The sequence below is a fragment of the Alosa alosa genome, chromosome 21 (genome assembly GCF_017589495.1).
Source record: "Alosa alosa isolate M-15738 ecotype Scorff River chromosome 21, AALO_Geno_1.1, whole genome shotgun sequence".
In the NCBI taxonomy this organism is placed as follows: domain Eukaryota; kingdom Metazoa; phylum Chordata; class Actinopteri; order Clupeiformes; family Clupeidae; genus Alosa; species Alosa alosa.
The window spans coordinates 18,176,315-18,191,314 of NC_063209.1; the positions used below are offsets into that span (position 1 = coordinate 18,176,315).

The 15,000-nt window shown below is 41.5% G+C and overlaps 1 protein-coding gene across 2 annotated transcripts in view; it reads left to right on the forward strand.

The window, feature by feature from the left end:
• slc7a10a (solute carrier family 7 member 10a) overlaps positions 1-15,000 on the forward strand; it is a 39,822-nt gene that overhangs the window by 14,809 nt on the left and 10,013 nt on the right. The window lies entirely within an intron of this gene.

Below are 15,000 nucleotides of genomic sequence, written 5' to 3' on the forward strand. Positions count from 1 at the left end.
AACAGCAGAAAAGGTAATTAAAAGTGTATAATATAAAAAAAACAGTAAGTAAGCAATAAGGACAGTAGAAGATAAAGAATATACTAAAATACAAAATCTCTAAAGTCTAAAACAGTAACCACACAGTGGGTGATTAAGCCTGAGACGCTTGCAATGACTGAGGCAGGGACTGAGCCTGTTATTCTCTGTGCATAGTGAGGTAAGGTGCTCTGTGAGAGTGAGTGTCATGGTGATGGTGCAAATGAGTAAGTCCAACAGTGCAACAGTGCAAGAATAAAATCTAGAGACCAGCATAAAATAAATATGGACATATAAGAGAGTAGGCAAGGTAATATAAAAAAAAACTATAGAAAAACTATATATATATATATATATAACTATTAAGTAAAGGTATAAGTGTGGCCACAATCCGGCTGTGGGATGGAGGGAGGGGTTATGCATATATGTGCTAATATAGCAGGCAAACAGTGAGGCAGTAAGACAGTGGTAAAAAAGGACAGACAGTACACAAACATGGAGAGGGTGGAGAGGCAGACTGACTATGCGGAGAAGTCTATCTCTCCTCTTCCCTTAAGTGAAGCATTGAACTGTTCAATGGCCCTGGGGACAAATGACTTCCTCAGTCTGTCTGTTGTGCAAGACAGTGAGCGAAGTCTCCAGCTGATCAGGCTCTTCTGCTTTGTAATAGTGCTGTGGAGTGGATGACACTCATTGTCCAAAATGTTGATCAGTTGGTTCAGGGTCCTTTTGTCAGATATTGAAGTGATGCACTCCAGTTCAGAGCTCCCACTGAGCCAGCTTTCCTTACCAGCCTGTCAAGTCACCACACACACACACACACACATATACTGCATCCACACACACACACACACACTGTATTCACACATACACACACTGTATCCACACACACACACACACACACACACACACACACACACACACACATACACACACATACTGTATTCGCACACATCCACACACATATACATTATCACATCCAGTTTAGCTGACCCTCCTACCCGAGTGACTGTAGTGGTCTGACTACAGAGCTAGCTTTTGTGAAGCCACCCCAGGTGGTGTGTTCGAGTGTTATGATGGGGTGTTGCTGTGTGTGAGGACCGTGTGTGTTACTTCATGTCTTTTGTATGGCATTGTATTTAGTGATTTGTTTTTATGTGAGTGTCTGTGAGATCTGTGTGTGTGTGTGTGTGAGTTTGTTTGTGTCTAGTGATCAGGATGAAGAACTCGGTCCAACTGGTGCCGACTGCCAAAAATGTGCCGGGGGTTTAAAGGTGTACCCTATTTGTGGTTATGTGTGTGTGAGGGGGTTCCCCGGTTTTGTGTGGAGTGCAGGAAGTTAGCTGACAGCCTGCTCTTTGTAGGTTGGGCCGCCACTGTGGCTGTGATGGATGAGGCTCAGGCCCCCAAAAAAAAAAAAAAAAAACACACACACACTCACCCTCTCAAACCAGCATACACACACACACCCTCTCAAACTAGCACTCATGCCAACTGGAGTGGCTCGGCTGGCCTAGAGACAGACCTCCGGCCAATGGGCACCAGATCACACACACGCACACACACACACACACACACACACACACACTTATGTACACTTTGACATGCCCCCACAAACCTGGCCACCTTACACACACACACACTTATGTACACTTTGACATGCCCCCACTAACCTGGCCACCTTACACACACACACTTCTCTGTGACTATTGATAAATCAGTTTTGGACGTTTATCTGCCTTGCTGTTTTATTCTGAATCTCTCCTCGTAAGGAAGACCATCAACTGGCTTTAAAAATGCAGGTAAACAATACTAGCATCATGTGGCTGCAACTTTACACAGCTAGCTGGCTGCAAACTAGCTTAAATACACAACTGAAACAAAAGCATCAAACTAAATAACTATATTTAGGCTATGTACAAAGACAAATAGAAACTGACTGTATTGCTGACAAATTGAAAGTTGTTTCAGCGATAGCGGGGATATGTCACTTCTAGGGTGACCACCGCCATGACACTGAAAATGAGGACACTTGTGCCCAAAAGTTAGGACAAAGGTCCAAAAGTGAGGACACATACGGAATCGGCGTACCATATGGGGAATAACATTAGAAAATAAAAATAAAAAGTTGCTATATTATGTCAAAGAATTTGGATTTTTTGAGCAGTTTTGAGCAGCCAGTTGAAATGAGTAGAACAGACAGGTGTTTCTAGGCTACATAACTTTCAATATTTATTAGATAGATAGATAGATAGATAGATAGATAGATACTTCATTGATCCCCAAGGGGAAATTCAAGATATTGCACATCGACAGACCTACGGTTGACTTCAGCCTGTGTCATAGGTCTTTGTTGTGAGGCAGAAAGATCTAGCTTTTGCTGCTTGGAGGACTTTGCTCCGAGTCCTTGCTAGTGGATGGCGAGCCATCATCTGTGGTGGAGGTATCGGTGTTTTTGGCCACTAGCTTTAAATGTGTGTGTGAGATGCTTACAACGGATGTCCACATTACATGCACGTTCTTGCCTTTGACCACAATGAATTTAAAGTAGTGCTTATATCTCCACCTTGTAAATGGCAACTTTCCATCGGATTGCTCCTGACCTCTGCTGTTTCCTCGAATTTCTATTTTAGCTGTTTAGCGCGTGTGTGTGTGGCGCGTGTGCTGGCAAGTGTGTAAAAACACAGTTTATTCAATCAATGCATAGTAACGCACCGCATTTAACGTCCAGTAACGTTAACGGCGTGGTAGTTAGATTACCCCGTTACTGAAAAAATAACATCGTTACCTAATGCCGTTCTTTTAAACAGCATTATTCCAAACACTGCCTGTGAGAGCGTGCCTCTCTATGGCACTCTTACCCCTGGAGCTGACATCAATATTTGTTTCACAGTTTACAAAATGCATGGTATGCATCTGTCCTGCTTTTGGTAGCAAAGTGGTGTTCAGAATACCACGCAGAGTTAAAAGATGTCTTTCGTTTCGCGATATAGGCTCAGCAACGGTGTTCATTCATTCAATCACGAGGGAAGTTGTCGCATTGACTGCTTCGCGAAAAAAAGGAAATCGCTGGAGTTTGTGAGAATCCTTCACGTTCACACTGAGCTGCTTCACGGTGATGATGCTTCACTAGGACTCAGAAAGTAAACCAGGCCTCCTCTCAGGGTCTTGTAATCATCCCCCCGTAGAACTGGGTCCCAAACCAAAACTCCTCTCTTTCACCAGCTATCACACATGATTTCTCCCCCTCCACCGGACCCTGATTGGGCCATCACCAGTGATGCCAGTAACGCGTTACTTAGTAAAGCGTTAGTCTATTTTGACCACTTTTTTCGGTAATGAGTAATCTAACACGCTACTATTTACAAACCAGTAATCAGATTAAAGTTACTTATCTAAATCACTGTGCGTTACTATTTTTGTAATTTTCCTTGGTAAAAAGATATATTCTTTGCTTTCTTCTTGTCTCGGGGATTAACTTCATGTATGCCAACCTTTTCAGCATGAGGACAACTCACGTGTAAAACCACGCAGTGACACAAACGTAAGCAACAATGGAGGGAGGAGAGATGCACGTTTTATCTATAGACCCTTTCAACAATAAAAACAAAAACAATGCTTGAACATTCTATTTCGTTCCCAATCTACTTCCTCTGTATTAAAGGTCCAGTATGTAGGAAATAATGGAAAATAAACAATAACCATTCCAAAAATGATCACCATATGTTGTCAGAGAGTGAGGAAACACGATGAATTGAAGTAATGGCTTATTTGACATTACTCTAACCCGTGAAACCCCGTAAAACCCATGAAAAAAAATCAGTTACGGGGCGGAATCTCTTGGAATTTTCGTTTATGTTTTGAACGATTAATTCTAGAATAGCGTATTAATAATGGGCTAGCGCGTCCTCCTATTTGGGTTGCCAAATTAGCAAAGGCCAACTGTCAACAGCTGTCAGTTGTAGTCATGAACGCCTACAAGAGGCAGGGAAATTTCCAAAATGAAAACAAGAAACAAATTAAGTGGACATCGGAGGAGCTTCCTGAGATGGTGACGTCTTCGTCAAACGAAGAATATCAAGTCTGACGCAGAGCTGGCCATAGTTCTCCACAACAGGTAGCCTATGCTAAACTTCATCTGCATCGCTAACTTCAGCTATCGATACATATGTTACGTTGGTTAGAGAGGTATTTTTTGTTTTCACTGTTTCCGTAATGTGTAGCTGGGTCATGGTTGGAGAAACGTTAAAGCAGCTGCAGGTCAACTAACGTTAGCTAAGTCTTCATTACATCTGGCAACCCAGAAGAGGCTCGCGTCTGGTAGTCTTGAGAACGTTCACCAGTGTTTTGATTTTGGCCAACAGAACGTTCGGTAACAATCCTACAAATCGCACCTTTAAGATAACATATGGAATGTTAAAACGGAAGCCTTGTGGGGCCAACTATGATGCTGATAATGGAACTCTCTTGAAAGGATCTATTAAGGTTTTGCACCTACGTCATAATGTCATGTGACCATTTGTTTACAACTAGAGTGGTAGGCAAGAATGGTAGGCAAGGCACTGCAGAGAGTGGTAAGCAAGCCTACAACAGTCGGGTTGCATAGGCTACACATAGTTACAAATAGCTTCAAAATTGAAATTTTAATATCAAATATTGACCGGGATGCCGACCACTTGTGTAGGCCCTAACAGTTGGTTTTACAATAAGAAGCAAAAAGGCTTAATTTATCGACCGTTTAGCCTACCTATCCCTCGTGGTTGTGGAGGATAATCGTTAGCAGCTGTGAAGTCTTTTATTCTCAGGATGGCCTAATGGTGTAGCCTACTGTCAACGAAGATGTAGGCTAAAATACAACTATCTACAGTCATCCAAAAATGAATTGCCAGAGATAGGCTATGAAGGGGAAAAGTGCAGCATTTTAAACATGGCAAGATTAGGCTATTTTTACCGGAACAGTTTCCCAGAGGAAACTTTTGCTTCTCATTTGTATCCCTTCTGTTGCTAAGGAGGCAAAATGGTGATTCTCTTTTAAGGATCATTTAAATATTACTTTTGTCACAATTATTTCTCCTAATTTTGCCTTAGGAGAAATAAAACAAGCAAAAGATGAGACACATAGCAATAAGACAAGTAGGAGTCACATAAGAGATATTAGTTTGAGAAGCAGGAGAAATACAGGAGATCTCTTATATGTTTGAGTGTAGTCTCACTTACAACTTGTTTCTCCTTAGGAGAAATAATAGAGCAGATGGAGTCACATAAGAGATATTAGTTTGAGAAGCAGAAGAAATACGGGAGATCTCTTATATGTTTGAGTGTAGTCTCATTTACAACTTGTTTCTCCTTAGGAGAAATAATAGAGCAAATGAGGAGACATTGCAATGAGAAACTGTTGAGAAGTAGGAGTTACAATTGAGATATCAGTTTGAGGGTCAAAAAATAGGGCACTCCATAGCATTTCAAACTTTTATTTTATAAAACAAAGCAAAACAGTTGTACTTTAAAAATGGATTTTAAGCAATGGGAGCTTGCACAGTTGCACTTTAAAATTGACTTCAAGCAATGGAAGCATGTTAATGCCTTGATATGTTCTTTTTATAATGTGTATTCTTATTTTTTATTTTTTTGTGTGTGTGAGTGTGTATGTGAGTATTATTTTTAAAAGCTGCACAAGCAAATTGCATTGTACGGACCAACTGCACAATGACAATTTAAGTCTATCTATAAATCATACAACATGGAGAAATGAACTAATAAACAATAACATAAACAAACTGAACTTGTGCCAAAGCGTGCCATACTGTGTACAATGGTGGATGAAAGCGTGGGCTGGTCAATCTGCGTCTTTTATCCTGGTGGTGGAACCAACCAAAGGGAGGAGGGAGAGAAGAGCAGAAAATAGAACATTGTTAGTTTGTGAGCCACTCAAAAATACAAAGTAAGACATTTGTTTGACCGTCTGCTTTCATAACTGTGAGAATTTTGATACAGCACAAAGATCAGACACACCTTATTAATCACTTAAACACAGAATGGGGGATGTGATAGCTACCACTCACATTTGCTATATGTTGCCCAATTGAAAAACAGATGGTATTGATATATTTGACAAGCTTAAACAAGTTTGTTGAATTCCCTCACCTCATCTAGTGAGTAAACTGTATTGTCAGGCTAGGATTAACCCCTATCCAGCTTACCACTAGGCAAAACCTTGTTTTGGTTGGACTAAGCCTATTCAGTGTAAAAAAAAAAAAAAAATGGGCATCTGAAAATAGTTTAGTTCAGAGTCCTGATGTCAAAAAAGTAATTTGGGCAATTTTTTTTGTCATCTGGGAGCTGGCTCCATAGTCAGAACGCTTAACAACTAAATGCAGCGTTGCCTTGTTTAGTTCTGATAGTGGGTTTCAACAGGAACATTTCTCCTGTGATCAGTGAGGTTTAAGTGATGAGTATTGCTGGAACATGTCACACAGTCTCATTGAAGGGCAAATCTGTGTAAACTGATTCAAAGCCTTGTTGTTCGAGCTCACCAGGCACTGTCCAAAGGACAAAGAACAATAAAATGTGTCATAACCTAGACAAGTTATGGACAAGAAAGTAAAGCTGACTCAATATGGCAAAAAAGCCTTCGGTATCTTCTTTCCATTACAGGGTTTCCCCAGGTTTGACCACCCCAAATAAGACTTTTTTAAGACCTTTTTAAGACCACTTACATGAAAATTAAGACCTACATCACACCCATTATGCGGTTGTAAAACACCAGATCAAATCCATAATGACAATTAAAACAACACTTCCCCATGATGTGCTGTCCTCTCCTTTCGACTGATTATGTTGATTCATTGCTGCCGGTGTGAAAACCCAAAGTATTGTTTACGCATATCCTAAGAAATTAGTGTAGTTGCCACGATACCAAAATTATTGTTTCGATACCGATACCACATCAAGAATTGCAATTTCGATACTTCTTCGATAATTCTTAAAAAATGTATTTGATTTGGGGGCCCAGACCACCTTGACATCATCAGTAATATTGAATATAGTGTTATCATTCACACCAGTGGGCATCCTAGATTCTGCTTGACTCTTTCCACACACACGGAAAATTATGGCTTTTTTTTCATATGTTTCTATTTCATATACCCTCAAATTCATATAAAGTGTACAGTTAATGTATAGTATTTTTAATCTGCATAATTACTATTAATCTGCTTAATTGCTAAACATATTTAGTCATTTGAATACTTAATATTTATTTTTAAACTATTACACCTAGGTAAATTTTAATGTGGTGTGTAGGCCTAGGTGTAATTGAGTGTTTGTCACTTTAAGAAATACGTGAGTAATTACTGTAGCCTTCAGTCTCACGGTTTTAGGCTAGTGAATAATAGTTGCACATAATGCATAAGGATATGTGGATGCAATTCATTGTTGTCTGTCATTAGATAAAATAAATGTAAATAAAAAACTATCAAGTTCATAGAAGGGATCATGTTCAATAATGATTTTAGCACTAATTACGAATGACATACATGACCTGAGCTAGCAGAATTAGTTAGCAAGGAGCTCTCTCCAGATGTCCAAAGTTGAGAGGTGCAAGTGAGCAAATCAACTTGATATTAGCCTATTATTATGTGTTACCACAGAATCACTTAAGCTAAACTAGCAGCCATGTCTCGCTGTTTATGGCACGACAGCTGCGCATATGTGTGTGAGGAGAAAAGACGCACAGCCACAGGCTTAAGGAGGAGGCACTAGAAGCATGCCTTGTGCACACAAACAAGAACACGGTCATTCTTAAAAGTATTGATACTAATAAAATTAGGTATTGTGACAACTGCTAATAGCTATTGCGACACTTTTGTAGTATCGGTGCACCGTGCAACACTAAATTAGACGATCTCTGACGTTAATCAACCCCTGTTGAATTTTCACATTGTTGTTGTTTTTCCTAGCCTAGAAATCTAGACGCGCACCTCTAGCGCAGCAAATTAATTTGCTCAGCCTGTACGCCTAGTATCAAACCATAGGGATTTCTATTGGCTGACGCCGTGGACGCCATCCAATCACAGCCTCTATTTTGTTAGAGAGTCTTAAGGCGGGCTTAACAGGATGGCGACAGTCCCGCGACAGTGAACAACAAGGAAGCTGGCTATGGCAAACGGCGGTTGTGCAACAATGGGCGCTAAGCGTCACTTTGGAGGAGTTGGACTTGTGCTTTTCTTTGAAAGTTGAGCAACACAAGGCACTTAAGTCATTCCTTTCGAAGAAGGATGTATTTGCCGTTTTGCTGACCGGATACGGATATGGTTGTAGCGTTGGCCTATTGCATGCCTAGGCAGTTTGAAAGACAATTCTCTGCCCGCCCCTTGGATTAAGCGAGGTGAATGGCTCGATTCCAGACTATCCATTTCAATGATATAGGATGGCCCGCCAGGCTAGTTTTTTCCCCCCATTTCACCTTGCTTACAGGCTAGTATAATTAAAATTGAGACCTTTGTTTAAAAAATTAAGACTTTGGCAACGGAATTTAAGACTTTTTTAGACCTTAATTAAGGAACATGACATTTAAGACCGTTTAAAGACTTTTAAGACCCCGCGGCTACCCTGCATTATGTCAGGAATACCAAAAGTACTTCTATACTATGAGGGGTCGTCTAGGCCTTAATTCATACTTGGTCTTACACACACTATCATAACCTTGCACATACACCACTATACTCATGCACACTCACTATTATAGTCCTTTTACATGTATGTATGAGAGGGTATAGTCGTGTATGTGAGAGAGTATAGTGAAGGAGTATAGTAGTGAATGTGAGAGAGTATAGTAGTGTATGTGAGAGAGTAAAGAGTATAGTAGTGTATGTGAGCGAGTATAGTAGTGTATGTGAGAGAGTTTAGTAGTACATGTGAGAGAATATAGTAGTGTATGTGAGAGACTATAGTAGTGTATGTGAGAGAGTATAGTCGTATATGTGAGAGACTATAGTAGTGTATGTGAGAGAGTATAGTAGTGTATGTGAGAGAGTTTGGTAGTGTATGTGAGAGAGTATAGTAGTGTATGTGAGAGAGAGTATAGTAGTGTATGCGAGAGAGTATACTAGTGTATGCAAGAGAGTATAGTAGTGTATGCTTGAGAGTTTAGTAGTGTATGCGGAGAGGATAATAGTGTATCACGAGAGAGTTTAGTAGTCTATGTGAGAGAGTTTAGTAGTGTATGCGAGAAGGTATAGTAGTGAATGCAAAGAGAGTATAGTGAATGTGAGAGAGAGTATAGTGGTGTATGAAAAGAGTATAGTAGTATATGTGAGAGAGTATAGTGGTGTGTGTGAGAGAGTTTGCATGAAACGGAAGGGAGTTTGCATGAAACGGAAGGAGTTTGATTTCTCAGTTCCTGATTGGTTTGTCAATGTCACTTCTCTCTAGCTAGCCAATTAAAATCAAGGAAGGGGCGGGACCTACACTGTGAACAATGTTCGTGTAGACCTAGTGGTGGAGGAAAAAATCAGGCAAGTCCTATGTGACTAAATATTAAACTACTACTGCAAACCGAATGCAAATTAGGCTACAAAGACATGAGGGGTGCCTATTCTATTGTAATTGCCTAGCTACCAGCTCCTTTTGTCTGGCGAAGTCATTACATAAAATCTCCCGGAACCTAGAGCGAACAAGAGCACGCAAGCCAGACCGGACTTCAAATCGCGTGTGCATCTAAGTTTAATGCGCACACAACGGAGAGGGAGAGAGAGAGGAGTGGTGCGTGTGTGCCTGCAAGCGCATCCAAGAGCATCCTGGTCTGTTTTGCTAAATCAACCAATCAGTTTTTAGTGTAGGTGGGCTTATATCTCTTTTCTCTCGAGCTTAATTAATCAGTTCAGTTAGTTTATCTAGGAACAGAAGCGTCATGGAGTCAGTGCCCCTCAAAAAGGAACATTTAAGACCCATTTCACATCAGACTACACAAAAGTGTACCCAATTGTCTCATAAGAGTAAAACATAATGATAGTATTGCACACTGCACTGTTTGTAACAGTGACTTTAGCATTGCTCACAGAGGGTTAAATGATTGCAAAAGACTTGTTGAGGTGAGTTTAACAAGTGTAATTTAATTTGCATATTACTCAGGCCTATACTAGATGGCTAGTTGCCAAGGCTACATGAAAAGTCCAAACTACCAAAATCTACATATTTTACTATCACAATTTATATCAATAGGCCTTCCTTATTTGGTGTACTGACTAGACATTATTGAACAAACATCTGCATTTCAGTATCTAAGTAGGTTAGGTTGGGATGTCTGCTATACATTGTTGGCATTACTGTTAAAATGCACTTCCAGTATAGTGAGTATTGGCAAAACTGGTTATCATTTTTATGTTGAGGCGGTGGGGGTGTTGTCAGCAGCTGCTGAAAGTAACTAATAAAGTAACTTGTAATCTAACTTAGTTACTTGTAAAATCAAGTAATCAGTAAAGTAACTAAGTTACTTTTTAAAGGAGTAATCAGTAATCAGATTACTTTTTCAAGGTAACTGTGGCAACACTGGCCATCACTGTCCTAATGGTTGATTGGGAAGCACTCAGATGACCTCCAGTGAGTAGTGAGAGGTGTGGACCCAGATGACCTCCAGTCAGTAGTGAGAGGTGTGGACCCAGATGACCTCCAGTCATTAGTGAGAGGTGTGGACCCAGATGACCTCCAGTCAGTAGTGAGAGGTGTGGTGTGGACTTGGCTTCAGGGGAAACCACGTCTTTAATCTGTGGCTTGGGCTGCTGCATGGGCTGCGTGATTATACATGTAGTTAGCCTGATGGAGTACAGATGAGCAGATAACAAGAACAGAGGAGAGAAGGAGAGGGGAGGAGAAGAGAGAAGAGAGGAGGAGTAGAGAGAAGGAAATGGAAGGAGTGGAGGAGAGGGGAGGAGAGGGGAGGAGGGGAGGAGAAGAGGAAAAGAAAGGAGGGGAGGAGGAGGAGAGGAGGGAAGGAGAGGAGGAGAGGAGAGGAGGGGAAAGGGGAGGAGAGGAGGGGAGAAGAGGGAAGGAGAATAGGAGAGGATTGGATGAGAGGGGAGGGGAGGAGGAGGAGAGGAGGGGAAAGGGGAGGAGAGGAGGGGAGGAGAGGGGAAGAGAGGAGAGGGTTGGGTTGACCACAGCACTGATGAGGGTGGAGTAACAGCGGTGGCTTTGGATTGGATTGGATCATATTTAATGTCCCTGTGCAGCAATTTGGTTCACAAGTAGTCAGCACTCATACACACGCAATCATAGAACCTTGACCTACAGCTTGTTCAGAAACCCTACAGCTGACGGGACAAATGATGGCAGGCATCTGTTTAATTTGGCCGGCTTCAGAGAAACACACCTCCTCCTTGATGGCAGAAGCTTGAGTGTGTGTGGGGGGTGGAGGGTGTGATGTCTGCCAAAATGGCCCTCTGGGTGGCTCTGACCGCTGACTTCATTACCATACCCAACGCTGTGGACGAGTTTAACAGATGTCACAATGATGTTGTTAAACCAGCAGGTCATAGCAAAGGTTAAAACAAACTCCATAAAAGGTTTTTTAGAAGTGTTCTGTCAAGATTAAATTCCTCATTAAATTTTAAAATTTCTCAAGAGAAAGAGTCTCTGATTGGAGTCTGTGTTGGCATCATCTGCAATCAGTGACTGTCTTGAGGAAGTAAGGAATTTAATTCAACACTTCCAATTAAACACTTTACGGTAAGGGTACATGTATTAATGCATTATTTATATATAACTTCAATCGTTAATATCTCATGAATCATCAGGAATTTACATGAGTTCATAGTCTGTAATTTTTGACATGAGTTCATAGTCTGTCATTTGTGACCTCATACATGAACAGCACATCAACTAAAGCATTAGGTATGGTGGGCACATCATTATGAATAATGATTTCTTAAGCATGATCATGATTATTTCTTTTTCTGATAAAAATGTGGTCATCACTGAACACAACTTGTGCAGTTCTCTAAACACGTCATTATTCACTACTTTAGCTGAGGGGCCACAAACATGATGAACTCGTGAGCAATTAACCTTAAATATATGTAATCATGATGATCATGCTTAAGAAATCATAAATCATAATGAGGCATCATAATGTAGGCACTTCTATCCTCTAGTATTGGGATTTGACAAATGCAGTGGTGATTCTTAGCTATAGTCCCCTCTGCACTGTAGCTTAAACATTATTCTAATGCTGTAGCTTTAACTCGGTACTTTGGTTTAAATGTCAGAGCTGGCAACTCTCACGCAATGGCCATGAGACTCACTCATTTGATTGACACGCTCTCACGCCACACCCGCGATTTCACACGCTGAAGTGTCAAGTTGCTTTGGTAAATGGTCCGCAAGTCTGCACGCAGCTCTTGGTGAAATATCTCACAAACTCAGCTCTGCACACCCATTACTCTTGGTGAAATATCTCACAAACTACACTAAACACATGGCAAACCCTGCATCAAATATAAACAGCAGACCTTACCAAATACATTTTCTTCTGGGAGAGCATGCCCCCGGACCCCCCTAGAATGACACAACATGACAGGAACGCAGGTTCAGCCAATAACCAAAAATGTTTATTTATATTTAGTTTGGTAAGGATTACAATTTACCAATTCACCAAATCTCACTCCAAGGTTTTTTGAAAAGTTGGCAGCTCTGAAATGTTTAAATGTTAATACCTTAAGGGCGGGACACACCAAGCCGATTATCGGGTGTTGGACGTCGTCGGACAGTCAAGCGAGGTCGGGGACTTGAGTCTGTTTTGTGTGTCCCGTGCTGTCGTCAGTCGGAGGAGCCGTCGGCGTACATTTTGGCCGATTTGACATTCAGTGGCAGTCGGCCTCAATGATCAATCTGATTGCTAGCCATACATTCAGCGATGTAAGTTATGAACCCATTTTGATGAACTATCCTAAAATATTTTTGCTAGAACTAGTAGGCTACTAGCCTAGAAATCTAGACACACCCTAGCGGCAGCAAATCCGATTTGCAGCCAGGGTAGTCTAGCAACTCTCCATTGGCTTCCGAGCTGGAAAAATCAAACTTCGATCAGGCCAATCACATCTTGTATAGAGTCGGTAGGAGGGCTTAACATAATGACGACAGAGTTGCAGCGGTTCCGTGTGAATTCCGTGCTACTTGAAAACAATGAAGATGGATGCTGCTGCTGGCGAACAGCGCAACTCGAGTTAAGCTTTTTTTTTACTTGGCAAACGTTTGATCAACTAGCACCGCTGGTGGGGAAAACCATGAGACTCATGAGTTGTAGCGCTATCCTATTGCGTGCAGAGGGAATTTGAAAGACAACCGTTTATCCCGCCCCTCAGATTGAGCACTACCAATGGTGAGCTCCCAGACCCTACATCTTGATGTGGGTCTGGCTCATCAGGCTAGTAGACTACCACAAAGTTGCTGAACGTAAGTTATTTCACGTTAGTTTGCAACAATATACAAGTTTAACCAAAGTCCTTAGTTGCGACCTAGCTAGTGAACATCACTAGCAGTTTCCTTTCATTTTTCGTTTACTGTGCTAACGTTAGCTAGCTAGCTCAGTTAACGGGCGAAAATAACAATAAAATAGTACATAATATATATTTATATTTTCTTATTGCTTAATCAGAGAAGTCCGAAACTAGTGCCATTTCGTTCAATTGGCGAATCCTTTTATGATTATTCTTGGTAACTAGACAATCTTTTTTGGCTCTGAATCTTTTAGGGCCGCCTGCTGTTATGGAAACGATACATCTCGCATCTACAAGAGAACGCATTGGGCGTCAGCCGGTGTGTTTCAAACGACTTTTTATTGACCCGAGATGTGTTTGGGAGATGAATACATGTAGGTCAATGTAACTGTTAACATTCCACTTAGAAAAATCTGGCCATCCTGGCAGCATTGCGGACAGGATTTAGGACTAAAACAACATGCTATCAGCTTGCTAATGGGGAAACAAACACTTTTTCTTTCTTTCTCAAGGCCACTAATGCCTGGAGTCTGATCGTGTGTGTGCGTGTGTGTGTGTGTGTGTGTGTGTGTGTGTGTGTGTGAGAGAGAGAGAGAGAGAGAGAGAGAGAGAGAGAGAGAGACTCTGCTGCCTGTGCTCTGTCTGGAGTCTCTGATTGTGTGTGTGTGTGTGTGTGTGTGCGTGTGTGTGTGTGTGTGTGTGTGTGTGACCGGTTGAGCTGAATGCTCATGACTTTGAATCCCATTTGGTTCAGATCCACGTCACACATATGAAGGAAAGTCATTCTCACCACTCACACACACACAGAGAGAGAGAGAGAGAGAGAGAGTTTTTCCAGCCACATCATGCCTTCCTGATTAGCCGCGCTACAGTGTAACGTGTTCCCCAAGAAACATGTGATTCCACTTACGCAGTTCCACTGAAGCAGGCCTGTCAGAGGATTATAAGAGTAAGGAGCGGCCACACACACACACACACACACACACACACACACACACACACACACACACACACACACACACACACACACACACCACACAGTCTCTTCCCACTCTGTGTGTGTGTGTTTGTGTGTGCGCACATGCTTTAAGTGTGTTTGTTTTTATGTTAATGTTTTAGTTTTTGTGTGTGTGTGTGTGTGTGTGTGTGTGTGTGTGTGTTAGGGCACAGACTGACCCTTCATTATTTTTAGAGCTGTGCTAACAGAGATCAAAATGTTTGCATGCTAGCTGTGGCTCTGCAGTAAATCAGAGAGAGAGAGAAGGGAGAGAGAGAAGGGAGAGATGTGCTCCATTCGCTTAAGCCCATATTCTTGCTGTATTAGTTATGTGTGTGTGTGTGTGTGTGTGCTGTATTAGTTATTAGTTAAGTCTGTGTGTGTGTGTGTGTGTGCTGTATTAGTTATTAGTTAAGTCTCTGTGTGTGTGTGTGTGTGTGTGTGTGTGTGTGTGTGTGTGTGTGTGTGTGTGTGTGGGAGGAGCACTCTAAA